Source organism: Periplaneta americana, chromosome 9 (assembly GCF_040183065.1).
Source record: "Periplaneta americana isolate PAMFEO1 chromosome 9, P.americana_PAMFEO1_priV1, whole genome shotgun sequence".
NCBI classification, from domain to species: Eukaryota; Metazoa; Arthropoda; class Insecta; order Blattodea; family Blattidae; genus Periplaneta; species Periplaneta americana.
In genome coordinates this window covers 126,282,158-126,303,035 of record NC_091125.1, presented here as the reverse complement: position 1 = coordinate 126,303,035, position 20,878 = coordinate 126,282,158, and positions in this window count along the sequence as shown.

Below are 20,878 nucleotides of genomic sequence, written 5' to 3'. Positions count from 1 at the left end.
AACAAGACATGATAGAAAAGTTTTAATTGAAATAAACATGAATCATTTTGAAAGGTACAATAAAATTACTGAAAGTACAATGTTGGCAAAAAAAGAAACAAATGCTAGGGAGGTGACAAAAATTGTATAATAAGCAGCCATGATTGGTTGAAACACGTCGTCCCGTACGATTTACTGGTAAAAAGTAGTATTTTTTTTTAGTCGGTTATTTAACGACGCTGTATCAACTACGAGGTTAATTAGCGTCGATGAGTTTAGTGATAGCGAGATGGTATTTGGCGAGATGAGGCTGAGGATTCGCCATAGATTACCTGGAATTCACCTTACGGTTGGGGAAGACCTCGGAAAAAACACACCCAGATAATCAGCCCAAGCGGGGATTGAACCCGCGCCCGAGCGCAACTTCAGACCGGCGGGCAAGCGCCTTAACCGACTGAGCCAAGCCGGTGGCCTCAAAAGTAGTATTACGTAGTGGAAGTGTAATAGTCGCAATAATTATTTTTTAATTTATAACTAATAAAATATTTCTTTTTTTTTTTACTTTTATGACAAACGTTGTTATTTTTATGTTTCTAAATATAAAATAATTGTATGTTAGTAAAACGTTTTTGGTTTATTTTGTAAATAATCTCGCAACTCCCCTTAAGTCGCGACCCCCACTTTGGGAACCACTGATTCTTACAATAGGCCTAATATTTCTTTGTCTAATATTTTTTTCCTCTTCTGATACCTAACATTGCTCGGCGTTAGAATTAGTTTCCATGACTTGGTGAATTACGTCTTGTATAACTCGGGATTCGAATTACGACTTCTGAAATGACTCGATCCATTATAGTTCATAATAAAGATTAGGCAGTGTAGTGCAGCATCAGAGGGACAAAAGAACTGGTTGAAGTGACTTGGAAAGCAGGTTGGCTGGATGAGTGGTTACATAATGCATCAAAAGCCAATTCGAAAAGTCGACCCCTCATTCGTTCTCTTGCACATCGAACAAACAGACTCCGGGATTTCCTGTTGAATGGTCGCGGGTTAATAAGCACACTTCGCCATCGCCAGCCGAGCTACAGTCTGAGCTCTCTGTTAAGATATTTCCCCATGTTTCGTGTTACGAACTTCTCTGTCGACATGGAATTAAACACAAATCCAGATACTCTAAAATACTGGCTTATACTGATTATCGGGCTTATGTAGGCATGTAGAGTAAATTTTACTTTTAATGTGAAATATTTATGCGCATGTCATATCAGATATCTGGTCACAATTTCTGTTAATATGGTGACGTCATTAATTACAGTAGGACTTGTACAGGACTGAAATTATAATATTATAAATAATTGACTAAATGGCGATCTTACTCTTGTTAATTATGTAAGCATGTGTGGCTTACAGCTGTTTCGGTGCTACTTGACACCATCCTCAGAGCCTACTAGATATCGGCGCTATCTCAACTTTGCTGCCTGTTGTGTTGGTGCGTTCGTGTGATGAAGAGTTGTGTCAAATACTGCGTGTTCAGTTCAAAGTGTGTCATGGCTCGCTGTATGCCGTCACGTGGCTAGCCGATGAGCCTAGAGAATTCAATCTTCCTACAGTTCCGCAGAGGCGTATTACCTATGTGCCGGAGGAGTTGCCTAGCATGTACGGCGTTCATTCTGAAAAGTACGTACCGATACCTACGGTAACGCCGTTTGTGGCAGGAATGTGAACTGTTTGGAAACACGTACTGAGGTTAGTTTTTTTCTTACTGTCGAGATATGGGGAGAGGGTTAAGACGACTACTTCCGTATTTGTTGACATTAACTTCGACGGTCAACATGGACACGGAGCATTTGATTTGTGTTGTGGAATATTACGGTACGCAAACGATAATAAATACCCTGCGTACGACCCTAGATCATATATGTAACAGATATGTCGGAGTTATAGGCTTTGAGGTTAACAACTTTTGTCAGGTTTACTACGCTGTCATCTAGTTGTTACATAAGGAGTCACGTCATAATACCCATTTGAATTGCATTAGCGACTGTGCTGCCATCTCGTGTTCGTTTACGGCGGACGGGTGGCGATCCTGGCGGTTGTTCTCTTCAAAGTGCTGCCGATTTTAACGTAGCGAGGAGTTATCTGTTACATATATGATCTAGGGTACGACATGCCCGCGCAAAACACATTTCGAAAGAGGTTATGGTAGCACACAGACCGTACAGACCACCATCTGTTGCTACGACATTCAAGTTATACCGTACACGTTCTCAAGTTCAGATTGAACGCCTTGAATAATAGGCAACTTCTCTGACATAGAAGCTGAACCTCGCTTCAAATCGCTGACTCAACAACAGTGACGTCATGACATACTTTTAAATGAACACCCAGTAGTGTGTGTGTTCTGAAATTGATCTGTGTGTTGAGAATTTGATTAGGGTGTGTTTTAGTGTGTTTGTATATTTCATATTGTTCTAGTGTGTTGAGTTTTTGGTTTTTGGGGTAGTATGTGTAGGATTTCCATGTCTGTATTTATGTTATTGTATGTGTGGTTGGCATTAGTTATGTGTTCGGCATATGTACATGTATTGTGTCCTCTGGTTATTGCTTTAATATGTTCTTTGTATCGAGTTTGGAATGATCTGTCTGTCTGACTAATGTAGAAACTGTCGCAACTATTGCATGTGAATTTGTATACGCCTGTGTGGTTGTCTTTATTTGTTTGTGTTGTTTGTATGTTGAGATGTCTTTGTAGTGTGTTTTCTGTTCTGTATGCTATGTTGTATATCTGTTTTCTGAATGAGGATGCGATCTTGTGTGTGTTTTTGTTTTCGTATGTTAGTGTGATGTATTTCTTGTGTTTTTGTGTTTGTGTTGTGTTTTGTGTGCATTTGTGTTTGTTGATTTTTTTATGTTTGAAAGAAAGTTGTTTCGAATCTATCCAGCTGTTATAAAATAAAAGGAGATATTTATAATAAATCATAGCCATCTTAAATTTACAAGCCATGTTCATAAACTTGACACCGTTGCTACCGCAGTATAAGGTGGCCCGACTGCAAAAAAAAAGTAGAAAACACATTCGCGAAATATGTTTAAAATTTTTCATTTTTAATAACTTTATAGTAGCTAACAGAAAAAGCTTATCCTCCTGAGTCCTGAGAGTATGGTATACTATACTATACTATACTATACTTCATATATGATTATGATATAAGATGTACTATGTGCAGAGACCCGAAGTGTAGTATAATATACCTGCATTTGTACAGTAACTAACCTGCAGAATTTTTTCAGAATTTCTCCTCATGTCAGTGATTTTATTTGAGTGTAGAATTATATTGAAGTTTAAAAATAAAACAACATATGTCTCAGGACTCAGGAGATTGAACATAGAAGTGATTTATGATCTATATACATTATATTATTTCGTAATCACGATATATAAACAAAAAACCTGTACTTCATTTTTATACATGTAGTTGCGTTTCTGATAGATGCGTTTCCAATTCACTGTGGGCTAAATAAAGTAAGGAGATGCACTATTACCTTTACTTTTTAACTTTGCTCTAGATTATGCCATTAGGAAAGTCCAGGATAACAGAGAGGGTTTGGAATTGAACGGGTTACATCAGCTGCTTGTATATGCGGATGACGTGAATATGTTAGTAGAAAATCCACAAACGATTAGGGACAACACGGGAATTTTACTGGAAGCAAGTAAAGAGATAGGTTTGGAAGTAAATCCCGAAAAGACAAAGTATATGATTATGTCTCGTGACGAGAATATTGTACGAAATGGAAATATAAAAATTGGAAATTTCTCTTTTGAAGAGGTGGAGAAGTTCAAATATCTTGGAGCAACAGTAACAAATATAAATGATACTCGGGAGAGAAATTAAACACAGAATAAATATGGGAAATGCGTGTTATTATTCGGTTGAGAAGCTTTTATCATCCAGTCTGCTGTCAAAAAATCTGAAAGTTAGACTTTATAAAACAGTTATATTACCGGTTGTTCATTATGGTTATGAAACTTAGACTCTCACTTTGAGAGAGGAACATAGGTTAAGGGTGTTTGAGAATAAGGTTCTTAGGAAAATATTTGGGGCTAAGAGGGATGAAGTTACAGGAGAATGGAGAAAGTTACACAACACAGAATGCACGCAATGTATTCTTCACGTGACATAATAAGGAACATTAAGTCCAGACGTTTGAGATGGGCAGGGCATGTAGCACGTATGGGCGAATCCAGAAATGCATATAAGGTGTTTAGTTGGGAGGCCGGAGGGAAAAAGACCTTTGGGGAGGCCGAGACGTAGATGGGAAGATAATATTAAAATGGATTTGAGGGAGGTAGGATATGATGTTAGAGACTGGATTAATCTTGCTCAGGATAGGGACCAATGACAGGCTTATGTGAGGGCGGCAATGAACATCCGGGTTCCTTCAAAGCCAGTAAGTAAGTAAGTAAGTGCGTATAGGCTATATGTAATTAAGGTATAAACCTAACTTATTAAGTATATTTTTACAACACACTACAAGATAAAATGAAAACAATAGACAAAAATAGTCGTTCATCTTTTTTCTTTGATTTGCATTAAAATAAGAAAAAAATTATTTAAACAAATTGTTGTTTTAAAAATCAATGGGCCTGTACCTGAAGGCAAATTATCGTGATATTACTATAAATTAAACAGGGGGGAACCCATCAATTTAATAGTTCAACTTTGACATTTGAAAACTTGCCGAATTGAAATTAAAATTTGTCTAAAATATGAACAGGTAACCATCAATACCTTACCTAACTATGATGAAAAGGAAGGAAAATTATGTTATTAAGTTGGGTTCCACGAACGCAAAACATATTTGTCGATCCCCATCGCTAAGGCTAGTGTGACATAGTACCTTTCTGCGACAAAGATCACAATATTTCTTGATGCAAGTGGATATGAAAGAACATTACATTCTGTATAGAATGAGAATTTTATATTTTGGGCATTTAATACTACAGTGCAAATATTTAAATGACAACATGACACGCAAACTAAGTAAAAAAAAAAAACATTTGTTATGTTCCTAAGAATTTTCGCTTACAATAAATTCGAAAAAATCAAAAGACACTTGGATGAGTATTTTATATTTTGAGCATTTAATATACTGCAAATTTTAAATAACAAAATGAAACACAAACTAAATAAAAAGCATTCTTTATATTCGTAAGAACTTTTGCTTAAGACAAATTCAAAGAATCAAAAGACACATAGAATCAGAATTTTATATTTTGGGCTCGAAAATGTTTCCACTCAAGAATAAATGAGCCGTTCAGAGCAAAAGTGGTGTAAGTCAAAATTGGATAATGAGTTTTAAAGTAAACATTCTGTAAAATACAGCGCAAAGTAGCAATTAATATGGCCTTCTTGCTATTCATTGACTACTAATGGTTCAAATAAATTGAATATTAATTGCTACTTTGCGCTGTATTTCACAGAATGTTTACCTTAACCCTTATTACCCATTTTTGACTTACATCACTTCTGCTCTGAATGACTCAAAATTGAAGTAGCTTTTAGTAGCATGAACATTCGATAGTTGGCGCAACTTTACAAACTCGCCTTTTTTAATTTAATGGCATCAGTTACACTTGCCCCAAATTTATAATTACCTCGGTTTACCTTAATAATAATGGTGGGCTTTCGAGGGAAATTGTATTCGAACAATAATTTGTAATTTTACACCACATAAGCATAATTTAAGTTATTGAACTGATTGATAAATTTATAATATAGCTACGTAATAACGTAATGTAATGTTTTCGATTGTCCTGCTGTGACATTTACACACTTAGAGTAGTTGCTCAACATTATGTTGGCAAACGCAGAAAAATTCTGTGAATTATTACATTAAATTTTTGCTCATATACACTTTGCTTTTCTACCAACACACTGTTGGATTTCAAACTGAACTCTGCCAATTGAGTGAGAAGCATTTTCTTCTGAGCATTTAGAGAAATTTAATTTTTTAAATATACTTTTAAAGTTAGGTTGTTATAAAAATACTACATATTACGCTTATGTCACTATCAACTTGCTGTTATACTGATATTACAGTTTAATTGTACAGCCAGACAAAATCATCATTTCATTTAAGGAGACATTTTCAAAAACTTAAATTTGGAGGGAACTTAACCACAAAGCTATTAAAATTACTTATTACGTTTTGTTTTCAATACTAGTAGGCTATCTGTTTTTTTATTTAATTTTTCTTTAGTGTATCTTGTAGGATTTCGATTATGTTCTTCATTCGGTTTCGCTGAACTCAGAGCATACATTTTGGAAATTATGAGGCACTATATCGATCGAAGAAGTAATTTCGTAAGTGTTCCATCAAGTTGTCTATTGTTGTCAGAATCACATCTTTCCGTCAAATTTGTTGATGTACGCAGCTGATGATGGGATAGGAATCCAATCTTTTCGAGGTACTGCATGGATCCATGCTTGTCTTCTGTTTTCATCTTTGGGGAATGAAAAAACGTTGTTACATGCTTGCCTGATTATAATATTATAATTTAGTTAGACTTGCATTCGGGAACACAGTATCGTCTGGACATATAAAATCTAAAATATTTAAACTTTAATGATATAAATACGTCTAAAATGAAATGTAAAAAAATTAGTGTATGTAAGTTAAATTAAATATAAAAAACGATTAGGCTAATAGTAATAGAAGAGTCCACTGCAAGAATGATGGATGTCATTTGGAATACATTTTGCAGGAGAAGCAATTGAAAGTTTTAAATGCTTAGCGCTGGAAGCTTAACTGAGATTTTCTGATCATTACTGGACAATGACTATCAGTGTTAATGCCACATAAATCTCTATGTACATTATATATGTCTTGAGCCATGCATTGACAGTCTTGGTTCTTTTTCGACAAGAAAGTGACATCCATCATTCTTGCAGTGGACTCTTCAATTCTTATTGTTATATTTTTCTCACAGTCAAGTAAAAAAAAAACAGAAGCAGTTGTTAACAACGATATCCACACTTAAGAAAATTAAATAGGCCTATTATTTTAAAGTCTCACTGCAATCTTCGATCATTCTCCCGCTCTCGACATTAAATTGCATTAAGCCTTGGTTTTTCTGAACCAATGCATGCGACGTCCGGATTACACGAGAGATAGTGAGTGGTTTCTATAACTGCGAGGTACGCAGATATCGCACAAATCCGGACTACACGAGAGAGAGAGAGAGTGAGTGGTTCCTATAACTGCGAGGTACGTAGACCTCACATCTCACAGCTATAGAAACCACTCACTATCTCTCGTGTAGTTTGGATTTGTGCGAGGCAGGCCTCGCATCTCGCAGTCGCATGCATCGGTTCAGAAAAACCAAGGGTTAAATCTCCAACTCAGAATCGGATTCGGTCCAACGCATTGGATTTATTATTGCATCTATGCCGAAAACATATATTTGTGTACAACAGTGAGAAACCGTCAGAAAACATCCAGCTTAAATCGAAAAACCATCCTCAGTTTTTTCTCTTTCCTGTCAAATTACTGAAAATGGACGTAACTCTTTTCGGAGAAAGCTCTTCAATTATTACAAGTGGGGTGTATCTTGAGAGTATTACGGATATGAGATATATTATGTAGGATGAAGGGCTTTGGACTTCAGGCCATGGGGCTTATCAGCTAGGTACTCGTATGGAGGGTAAATGTGGCATTGAGATAATCATCGCAAATAGGCCTACTGCATAAGTGCACGAATTCGTCTGGTACTATGACCTCATTGAGTACGGAAGTGAAACTTCACAACATGAGATCTCCGGATTCCAACCCTTGAAACTTGGGTTCGATGACGATCTTGATAACAGCTAGATCACCGAAGACGAATTCAAATAGCCAAATAGCCAATTTAGGATAAGAGTATCATTAAATCAAACACTATCTTTCGAATTATCTTCAGTATAATTTGGAAAAAAGTTGTCGTGTCCCACATGTTATAAACCTCTGTAATTTCGCAGATAGATCAGTGAGGATGGGTCGAAAGGAGCGTCTAAAAAACGTGGAGGCGAGCTAAAACCGTTTAACGGGTTTATCACTGCTCCATAGCCCTCGTTTATCATCCCCACCCTGGCGGCGCGGGGAGGTTTCGAGCTTCAATTTGTCGTCGAGGTCCTCTACACATAGCAAAGGGGTGGTGGTGGTGTCGGAGCTGAGAGAGATGTAAAATGAGCAAGAAAAACTGGCAAAGAAAATTATAGGAAATACTGAAAGTATGCTGAGGCTTATATATTCTTTGAAGAATAAAGATGTACGGATATAAAGTTGTAATGTAGTTTAAATGCAGGAGATTCGGGGTTCAGTGTCCGTGTCCAACTGTCACACATGTGGTTCGTGGAATTTTTCAGACACTTTATATTGATGATTCTTATGGATTTTGGGTAAAATTTAAGGAATAAAGCTCTATAGTCCTGATAGGAATAAGTTAATATAAGAAATAAAGGATAAAAGAAACAAATAAATGAAACAAAAATAAGGGAATAAAAGAAAAAGAAAGAAGACAGAAACAAGCAAGCAAGAAACAAATAAAGAAACAAATAAAAAGTCAATAAAGGTGAACAGTATCATCGCAGAATTTTTTTAGTTGGTTATTTAATAACCCTGTATCAACTACTAGGTTAGGATATGTCATTAGGAAAGTTCAGGATAACACAAAGGGTTTGGAATTGAACGGGTTACATCAGCTTCTTGTCTATGCGGAAGACGTTAATATGTTAGCAGAAAATCCACAAACAATTAGGGAAAACGCGGAAATTCTACTTGAAACAAGTAAAGAGATAGGGTTGGAAGTAAATCCCGAAAAGACTAAGTATATGATTATGTCTCGTGATAAGAATATTGTACGAAATGGAACTATAAAAGTTGGAGATTTATACTTCGAAGAGGTGGAAAAATTCAAATATCTTGGAGCAACAGTAACAAATATAAATGATACTCGGGAGGAAATTAAACGGAGAATAATTATGGGAAATGCCTGTTATTATTCGGTTGAGAAGCTTTTGTCATCTAGTCTGCTGTCAAAAAATCTGAAAGTTAGAATTTATAAAACAGTTATATTACCGGTTGTTCTGTATGGTTGTGAAACTTGAACTCTCACTTTGAGAGAGGATCAGAGACTACGGGTGTTTGAGAATAAGTTTCTTAGGAAAATATTTGGGGCTGAGAGGGATGAAGTTACAGGAGAATGGAGAAAGTTACACAACGCAGAGCTGCACGCATTGTATTCTCCACCTGACATAATTAGGAACATTAAATCCAGACGTTCGAGGTGGGCAGGACATGTAGCACGTATGGGCGAATCCAGAAATGCATATAGAGTGTTAGTTGGGGGGCCGGAGGGAAAAAGACCTTTGGGGAGGCCGAGACGTAGATGGGAGGATAATATTAAAATGGATTTGAGGGAGGTGGGATATGATTGTAGAGACGGGATTAATCTAGCTCAGGATAGGGACCAATGGCGGGCTTATGTGAGGGCGGCAATGAACCTCCGGGTTCCTTAAAAGCCAGTAAGTACGTAAGTATCAACTACTAGGTTATTTAACGTCGATGAGATTGGTGATAGCGAGATGACGCCGAAGATTCGCCATAGATTACCTGACATTTGCCTTAGGGTTGGGGAAAACCTCGAAAAAACCTAAACAGATATCAGCCTAAGCGGGAATCGAACCCACGCCCGAGCACAACTCCGAATCATCCGCACCTGTGGAGTAACGGTCAGCGCGTCTGGCCGCGAAACCAGGTGGCCCGGGTTCGAATCCCGGTCGGGGCAAGTTACCTGGTTGAGGTTTTTTCCGGGGTTTTCCCTCAACCCAATATTAGCAAATGCTGGGTAACTTTCGATGCTGGACCCCGGGCTCATTTCACCGGCATTATCACCTTCATTTCATTCAGACGCTAAATAACCTAGATGTTGATAGAGCGTCGTAAAATAACCCAATAAAATAAAAAAATAAAAACAACTCCGAATCATCAGGTAAGTGCCCCAACCGACTGAGCTATGCCATAGCCTGTTTTGCAGATCTTCACCACAATGTATTATAAGAGATAGACCTATCACATCGGAAATAATAAAACGATTGAATTGATCTATCACGATTTTAGATCTTGTTAGATAGCTTTATAGAGGAAGTGATTAATTTTAATTAATCATATTGTGAGACCTATTAGATTTTTGTAACGTAAAAAATTGAATGAGAAAATATAATATTTGAGACGAGATTCTTTTATTTAGGCCTATGTTCAAGAAGTTTTCAGTCGATTATTTTATGACGCTGCACCTACTACTAGTTTACTTAGCGTCTATAGAGTTCGTGATAACGGAATGGTGTTTGGCAAGACGAAGCCAAGGATTCGCAATAGATTATCTAACATTCGTCTTACGGTTGGGGAAAACCTCAGGAAAAACGCAACCAGGTAACCAGTGGGAAGGGGAATTGAAACCTTGCCCCAGCGTTGCTCTGGATAAGCAAGAAACGGCCCCAGGGCAACTTACTTTCAGGCGACCTTTGTAATTGCGTTCGAGTGGCCAAAATTTATATAAGTCCTTGTTTCGATGTTATTAACATGGTGGAAGAAAAAAATAACTTTTCCATCTGGCCCCATGAGTATGTTTGCTTGCTAACAAGTGACGCAGCCAATTTCATTTTCTCTTCATGAACACTTTCAGCATGATTCTTTCTCCGCCTCCTCTTTCTAGCACAACTTCATTTATTATTCTGTATGTCCATTTTATTTACTCTATTCTTCTTCTTATCCACATTTCAAATGCTTTTAGTCGTTTCTCTTCACTTCGTTGTAATGACCATGTTTTTGATCCATACAATCCCTCACTCCACACAAACCACTTCACTAGTTTCTTTTTCAGAGGTCCGCAAAAGATGCTGGTTTTCTATTAGAAGCTTTCTTAGGCGTTGCTATCCTCCTTTTTGCTTCCTGACAGGAAACCCCAATCGTATACATTTATAATAACTATCTTTACATAATGTAATATATGTGTTTATAAAATATTAGCATATTAACATTACTTTGTGGATTTAATATATAAATGATTTGAATTAAATGTCCGTAGCAGTAACCAAATTTTATGACTGTGAATGATGAAGGAAAATATAAAAACGTTTCACAGCATGAATGAAAATACGAGAAGCAATGGGATTTTATGCTAAAACCATGTAGGTGTAGAGTTGAGCTTGTAAAATACAGAATATGCAAGCATTAAATTAAAATACTACAATTACAGATAGAAGTAATACACATTATTTCAGGATTCTCTCGCAAAATCCAGTTCTTAATGTCTCTAATTACACAGCTTAGCGGCTTCAAGCTCTAAACTTAAATTTAAACCCGTACAGGGTGTTTAATAAGTTACTTTATTCAATAACTGTCCGCCGAAAGAAATGTTTCACTGCATTTGCTCACAGAATTTCTGGTTCTTTATATAGGTCAGTACCGCATTAAAAATAACTAACCGCTGGCTTTGCTGACATAAGAAAATGTAATATGCCATTTGACGTTTATGGATATATTTAGAACACATATGAAGTACGAGAGAGTTATAGTTATATAATAATTCAGTTATTTTAACTTCTTTTCTCTTATAACTTCTAATGACGCTATTCAAAAATAAAAAGTAGAATCTTGAAATAAATCTCACCACAGTGGCGTATAGCAAATGTAGAAAGAGTAATTTATGTTGGAGAAAATAAGTATTTCAAGAATTCCCTCTATCGATTGTTTCCACAAATCCTGCACCCTAGCCGCTCATGTTTTCAATTAAATATACAACGGGACCGCTGGTTCGAGTCCTTATACAGGGACATCATTTTATTTTTACTAACATTTCTAATATTAACCTGGCTATACCCATGGATTAACGGTTGATAATCGAAAACATCGTTTTATACCCTTCCACGACTGGAGTTCGATGATACTGGCGTAAAGTACAAAAAAATCACTTTACTAGGTATAGGAGGGAAGAAAAGTAGTTCATCCATTTACGTAAACTAGGAAATATCGCGATTTTGAGTTTGTTAATTTTCATTAGGTTTTTGCTTAACCAAAATACAGTACTGTATTAACAATAAGTGCTTTTACTCACGAACTGAGCTATCCATTTGGACGTATTCATTATACAGTGTACATTACACTGTCTACAGCACATTAGCGTACAATATAGAGAATGAAGTTAAATTGAAAAATAATCATAACATGGATATTTAAACACAATTTTTTAAATGGTGGCCGTTTATTTCGACACAGGCATATTTGCATATTATCCCACTATAGACTATTGTACCTAATTCCAATTACCAGTTTCGCCCTTCGTACTAGCAACTCATGTTGAAATAATTCTCTACCTACTCTATAAAAAAAAGTACCTTATTTACTGTAAATTCAATCTTCACTTCTGCCCGATCCGAAAAGATAAAATTACTCAGACATACTATCTACTGTTCGTCCAAGTGGTTTTGTCGCAGAGTCGTAGAAAGGGGAGAAATCACGTGACAGTTAATTACTTAACGAGGCCCTTTTATTTAAGTTATTTTAAACAGTTTTATAATAATTCCAATTTCTAACAGAAATTAATGTTTTCAGAAAAGAGCTAAGACTGCCCATTCACTATCCTTTAAAGAGGGGCGAGCAGAAGCGGGTGGGTAATACCTGGATGCGACATAGGCAAATGGACGACAGTACCTGTGCGAAAATATGATTCAATATTGAAAACTCTTTAGTCACTGAGAGACGCGAACATATTTCAGGAACATACTATACTCACTAAGTCAGTACTGTTTACTGACTTTGACTGCATACGCGGCCTTGGTTCTGTGTGGAGGACAGTTGGGAGTTTACTAGTAGAGGGGGTGGGAGTGAAGTACATTAAAAAAAACTCAGGTACAATAAAAATTGAAGTAAAAATAAAATGATGTCCCTATAAAAGAAAAAATTCTCTTACCATATCGTATTTCGGCACTTTATATGGGACCGGTGGTCACTCATCGTGATAAATTCGGCGAGTTATTGTGAGTAGCGTAATTCTTTTTCGTATGCTAACTTGGATGGAGGGAATCGTCATGCTGACCACACGTCATCTCCAGACTTGTTACATATTCTTCCATGCTAAGGCATGTGGACGTGATGTCTCCTGTCGGCTAATGATCCTTAATACTTTTACGAGTACAAGTTCACTACAGTCGCTTTGGGTAGTGACCTGCAAGAGCAACAGTAATTAAATTATCTACGTGATGTAATTACAGTACAGGGACATCATTTTATTTTTACTTCAATTTTTATTGTACCTATGTTGTTGAATGTACTTTACTCCCATCCCTTCTACTAATGAAGTTCAACCGTCCTCCACACAGACCCAAGGCCGCGTATACAGTCAAAGTAGCCTTACGGTCATTGTAAACAGTACTGAGTTAGTGAGTATAATACGTTCCAGAAATATATTCACGTTTTCCAGTGACGAAAGAGCTTTCAATATTGAATCATATTTTCGCACAGCTACTGTCGTCTACGTCGCATCCCGGTTTCCTCCACCCGCTTATGCTCGCCCCTCTGTAAAGGCTAGTGGCTGGGGTGTCTTAGCTCTTTTCTGAAAACATTATTTTCTGTTAGGAATTGCACGTCTACGTAATATTACAAAACTATTTAAAATAACTTGAATGGAAGGGCCTCATTGTCACGTGATTTCTCTCCTTTCTACGACCCTGCGACAAAACCACTTGGACAAACAGTAGACAGCATGTCTGAGTAATTTTATCTTTTCGAATTCGACAGAAGTGAAGATTGAATTCACAGTACATATGGTACTCTTTTATAGAGTAGGTACAGAATTATTTCAACATGAGTTACTAGTATGGACAGCTCAGTTCGTGAGTAAAAACACTCATTGTTAATACTGTAGGCCTACTGTATTTTGATTAAACAAAAACCTAATGAAAATTATCAAACTCAAAAGCGTGATATTTCCTAGTTTAGGTAAATGGATGAACTACTTTTCTTCCCTCCTATGCCTAGTAAAGTGATTTGTTTGTATATTACGTCAGTATCATCGAAATCCAGTCGTGGAAGGGGGTAGCAAACAGTGTTTCCAGTTCTCAACCGTTAATCCAAAGGTATAGCCAGGTCAATATTAGAAATGATAGTAAAAATGAAATGATGTCCCTGTAGAAGTCACATTTCATCAAATTGAATTAATATTACTAATCAAATCTATGAATTTGTTTTTAGGTTAAAATAACTGCTTGAACTTTATGCTGAATAGCTAGTTCTTTAGATCTTTAAGTTGAAAAAAAGTCGACAGCTGCAAGTATAGACGTATACAAATTTTTTCAATTCACTTTAAAGAGTACAACCTTCCATTAAAACTTCAGAGTAATATGAGTAAATAGCTGATTAGCATTTGAAGTGGCTTATATGATCGAATTTCGGGAATTTATTTTTTTTATTGATTAAGTCTGTGTTAGATTACAAAAGAGAGAATTAATAACTTTTTGACATGAAAAGTTTACTCTGACATTACTCGTAATAAGGATACAAGTGTAAGATGAACTTCGTGCCTTGTGGTTTTCCACATAGTCCTTCTTGCCCAATTCTTTATTTAATGTGGTCTCAAGTTTTGCATGTATTATCTATTAGGTTAAGTTCATTTTCGGCTTTTCCCTTTCAAAATTCTCTGAAGTTCCTTCAATGGAAGGGTATAAAAGAGAGTGAGATAAGTCGTCAAGAGTCTTGGAGATCGCATAGATTCTTCCTAACAACCCCAATTTCCTGTACAAAGACACGGGAATGCGAATATCTCCTTTCATTTACTCATTTTTCATTGTGTCAGTGAATCATTTTATACGGTCTATGTCTCGAGTATCTAATTATTGGATAAAGTATACTCATCCTACCTGTAGCAATTATTTTTTTATTTAATCTTTAAATCCATCCTTAAAAAAATTACAGATTGCATTTCAAGAATAAAGTCTTCCCGTTAAAGTTATTTCACGAATCTCTGTAATTCTTATTTAAGATATTTTCCCTTTATGTATATACAAGTAAGAATTTTGTTATTAATTAAAAATTAATTCCTTTCAACATTTTTAAGTAACGCACAGTCTTCGGTATTTAGCAGACTTTCTTAAATTTATAAAAAAGATCTATTTTATTTTATGATTTTTTTTGTAGTAGTTTTGTAAGAATTATTGTGAGGATATAATAGAGGTTGCGAAATGTGAATATACATATTTTTTTAAGAGAAATGGGAAGTGGTTATCGGTTTGTTGAATTTATAGCAATGTTTTATTTTTGCTCTGGTTTGGACGACAAACAGTCGATTTGATTTCGTTAGTAAATTGAATGTTATCAGATATGATAGATATAAAGTTAAATGTACTCCAATCGACTTAATGAAACTTCTCTTAATGAAAATGGACTTTCAGTGTCTGAGATCAGAGAGTAAACTTTCAGTCTGAAAGGCAATCAATCAGAAAATTAGTTACCGGTATGTAATAAAAACTTTAATTTTCTACTTTAATATTGATATGCCTTTCACGTTATTTAATTACACTTTTAATCTTTATTTTTGTTACTTAATTTTATTTACAGAAGAATGCATATGCTGTATTTTTCTTGTAATCTTAAAATGAAACTAGTTCCCTTTTGAATTAGTAGTTACTTTTCAGTTTCATTGCACTGCATTGGGTAAGGTAATATTTATGTCGATAACAAGATCGGGGGTGGGGGAACAAAGATACTCGAAAATGATACATGTCACAGCAACTAAGTTCACTTAAAATGTATTAGAAATAACAGACTATCGTTTTGGGTTATTAATTAATTATTTATTGAAAATATAAATGTATTTTGACGTGTAATGTCTACTATATTGGACCTGCAGTAATAGAAAAAAATGAAAGGATTTTGTGGAAATGACATTTGACTTCTATTGCCATCGAAATGTTTACGTCACCCACTTGCAAGAGTTTATTATAATCCATGGGAGTTTGCAATGTACTTAAAAGTAATATTATTCGATTGTGCTTTGATATGGATGATTAACATGCGTAAATAATTAGATTGTTAAACCAAGGTTGGTATTACTCACATATAGATGGATAAAATAACAGTAACAATATTTACAGAATATTCTCTAGCGTAGTGTACCAAATTGTTAATTGTCCATGATAAAAAGAAGTATTTTACTTGTCCTCTTAATAGTACACCATTCTCTCTTGATACAATGAGGTTTGATTATTGGAATCCGTTCATTAGACACACATAAATATTTTAGAAAATGAATTTATTTATCATAATTTTATTACCCTAATTCCTATATAGACGTTATACAGAATCATAGGAATGTTCTCAAAGCTCTCATATCACTAATTTCTTTTCATTTCTTTTTCTTTCTTTTTCCTATTTATTTTCTTTTAGAATCCTTCATAGGACTTATTTTTTGCTATAATTAATTCAATGAAGCTTAAGACGTGATAAGTTGATCATCTGCTTGCTTCATAGGATTACCCATACAATTAGCATTTATAATTTCGGAGATAAAAAATGGGAAATAATTTCTACACGCAAGAAATGTACAAAATATACTACTGATTTGCTACGAAATTATCATAGCGCTGAAGATTTTTGTGAGAATTCTGATAGGGCACTGATTAGAGAATGAAAATTTGTATGTATGTATGTATGTATTTGTATACACCCGGTGGCAGTGATACATAATATACAATAATACCATTACAATAATACATTAATTAAACCAATAAAAAGAACTGTAAATATCTTGGAGTAATAATTGCCAAAGAAGGGAAACAATATCATGAAATCAAAAGAAGAATAACAATGGGGAAAATCAGCAATATCAACCTTACATAACAGTGCGATTTATTTTCTTTGGTAACACTTCTGTCCCAGAGAATGTTCCCCCACCTAAGGTTGTGGAGTAATTGTGACATTCAAAATCATAATTTATTGGAGTATTTGTGTTTTTTTTATAAACTATATGAAGATTAAACATTACTTTTCGCAATGTTTAAATATTCCCATATCATCTCCTAATATCAAGTCTTGAGCTTCATCCTCTGTTATCATATAATTGCATTTGTCCATGTTAACAGTTAAATCTCATTTTGTATATTCTTCCAAACGTTTTCTTGCCACATATTCTAGGTCTTCAAATCCCTGCGCAAGTATTAACTGGTCGTCCGTAAAGTGTAATGAGTATATAGTATCTTCTCCTATGCTTACACCCATATCTTTACATTTCCTTCTCCAAAGTTTGTAAACAGACGTGAAATCAGCGAGAAAAGATTTGTAAGAATCAATCATTCTTTATCCTTTAACAGTAAAATAGTTTAAGAATACACAGAGGTAAAATGTTATCATTTTTTGTCAGAAAGACTTTTCCGGTTTTATTATTGAAAGGTCTAGAATAGCACTACACCATTTTTTTTTCCCATAGAGCTGTTCAGTCATCTGTTATAGTTAGAAGAAACTACATGTGTTTACTTTCACTTACACAATTCCAAATCTTCCTCGGCTTAGGTTTTTCGTATATTTTCCTTTACTAATACTGCTACTCTTCCTACAAATGCTGTAGTAGATGCATGATTCTGTTATAAATGTTCTTTAATGCGTGCTTAATAACATTTTCTATCATGACTTCCTTTAGATGTCATGTTCTGATTTGTATAATATTATTTTTCTTATATAGGTACTAGGAATTATTTTTAATTTTATACGTAAGTACATATGTATGTTTTCTTATTTATTTATTTATTTATTTATTTATTTTTTAGTAAATGGAATGGAATGCCATTAGGAAAGTTCAGAACAACAGAGAGAGTTTGGAATTGAACGGGTTACATCAGCTTCTTGTCTATGCGGATGACGTGAATATGTTCGGAGAAAATCCACAAACGATTAGGGAAAACGCGGAAATTCTACTTGAAGCAAGTAAAGCGATAGGGTTGGAAGTAAATCCCGAAAAGACAAAGTATATGATTACGTCTCGTGACCAGAATATTGTACGAAATGGAACTATAAAAATTGGAGATTTATCCTTCGAAGAGGTGGAAAAATTCAAATATCTTGGAGCAACAGTAACAGATATAAATGACACTCGGGATGAAATTAAACGCGGAATAAATATGGGAAATGCGTGTTATTATTCGGCTGAGAAGCTTTTGTCATCTAGTCTTCTCTCAAAAAGTCTGAAAGTTAGAATTTATAAAACTGTTATAGGCCTATTACCGGTTGTTCTGTATGGTTGTGAAACTTGGACTCTCACTTTGAGAGGGGAACAGAGATTCAGGGTGTTTGAGAATAAGTTTCTTAGAAAAATATTTGGGGCTAAGAAGGATGAAGTTACATGAGAATGGAGAAAGTTACACAACGCAGAGCTGCACGCATTGTATACTTCACCTGACATAATTAGGAACATAAAATCCAGACGTTTGAGATGGGCAGGACATGTAGCACGTATGGGCGAATCCAGAAATGCATATAGAGTGTTAGTTGGGAGGCCGGAGGAAAAAAGACCTTTGGTGAGGCCGAGACGTAGATGGGAAGATAATATTAAAATGGATTTGAGGGAGGTGGGATATGATGGTAGAGACTGGATTAATCTTGCTCAGGACAGGGACCAATGGCGGGCTTATGTGAGGGGGGCAATGAACCTCCGGGTTCCTTAAAAGCCAGTAAGTAAGTAAATGGAATGGAACGTCTTAAGGTGAAGTTTTGTTTCTGACAACACTGGAAGGTTGCGTAGGACCTTCAAATTTTGCACACTGATACATCTTATTAGTGTAAGATGTTGTGCCAAAATAGTTGCTAAAATGATATGGAAGATATTAAAACGACGCGTCATTTCAATATCGCTATGAATCTATGTTAATACAGAGTGATTCCTTACTGAGCTTATTTCCGAAGACATTCTGAGCACAAAATGTCATATAAACATTTGTCCTAATCTCAATATATTCAGAATTACAACAATTTGAAGGTCTTTGTTATATATCATTATTCTTGAGTTTTAAGGATAAAAGGATGTTAAAGATAAAGAATGAACTATTCAGAAGTATCATTTCTTTAATTAGCTAATAATCTGAATGTAGAAATGTGTTGCGAATTCCATAGTTGTTTCGTACAGATTTTTTTTTTTCGATTTTAACTACAAAATTACATTTTCTTACGCATTTATCACAACAATTGTTACAAATCACGCCGCTCTTTTAAATTCTTTAAGACTGTACATTAGGTTGCATAATTAAACTGTAAAGAATCAAGTTCCTGAAGACGTATGATTTGTAACACTTTTTGTGATAAGTGCGTAAGAATGATGTAATTTGTATTTAAAAATTGAAAAACAAAATCTGTACAAAGCAATTAACAACACATATTTAGCTTCAGAACAGTAGCCAATTAAAGAAATGACATTTCTGATTAGTTCACTCCCTATTTGTAATATTTGTTTACCCTTAAAACTAAAGAAAAAAGGTACAGTACTTTATTAACAACTTCAAATTAGTGTAACTCTGAAAATATTGAGATTTGAACACATGTTTATTTAACATTTTTTGCTCAGAATGTCTTCGGAAATAAGCTCCGTAAGGGATGGTAAATCCTCGTGAATCATCCTGTATAATAGTTGCAGAGCCTTTTGAATGTAGCGTGTGTCAGAGACGAGGGAGAAACAAGACTGCAACTCAACGTCTGGAAACGCAGAGTTAAATAGGTCCATCATTACGAACAAAATATGAACTGATTACATGGAATTAAACAAATTCATAGTACTACATTAAATTGGTAAGGTACATTTAATGGTCTCACAAATTAAACGTATAACAGTATATTTATAAGTAAACAAATACAATATAAAGCCCACCTGTAACTATCACTTCTTTATTTCTGTCTCTTATTCTGTCCTTCCACCCGTTCTGGTTGTCAATACACCCTACAGTCTCGCTGAACATAAACAGAAGAAAACTGTGAATTGTTCATGCAGTGACGAAAGCACAAATTTTTATTGCACCACGCACAGAAAATAAAACTCTTGCTTCTGCATCTCTGCATAGTATATTTTGAATCCCTAATATGTTTAAGGGACTCACTTTTTATGTTGAGAACCAGAGATTTAAACTACTATCCATAAGAACATACGCTAGGATGGTACGAAGTTCAGGGAAATTATGTTAGATGATAAATTTGTAGTAATTAACTATGCTATGACTAGACAATTATTTTATGTTATGTTTTTCATAGTATGTATCTTGTGCTCAACGTAAAATAAACTTAATTATTATATAACTAAAATAAAAACTTATTTTAAAGAATCTAATATAATTTCAAATATATTTAGCTGCATGAAATTACCTTCAAACCTCAAAATTATTTTAAGTACTATACAACGTACATTTTCTATTAATTTACTAACCAGACAAATTGATGACTTGCCTTTATTTCAAGAATTATGCATCGATGTAGCCCTCTCTCTTTGAAACACAAGAAGAAATAGCTAATAAGTAAACAGTATTTCCAACAGTAACAAAAGATTTTCTTTTTTTCAAGAGATGAACATAATTTAGTTCAGTTAGTAACTGCTCGCAGCAACAGTAACAAATATAAATGACACTCGGGAGGAAATTAAACGCAGAATAAATATGGGAAATGCGTGTTATTATTCGGTTGAGAAGCTCTTATCATCCAGTCTGCTGTCCAAAAATCTGAAAGTTAGAATTTATAAAACAGTTATATTACCGGTTCTTCTGTATGGTTGTGAAACTTGGACTCTCACTCTGAGAGAGGAACATAGGTTCAGGGTGTTTGAGAATAAGGTGCT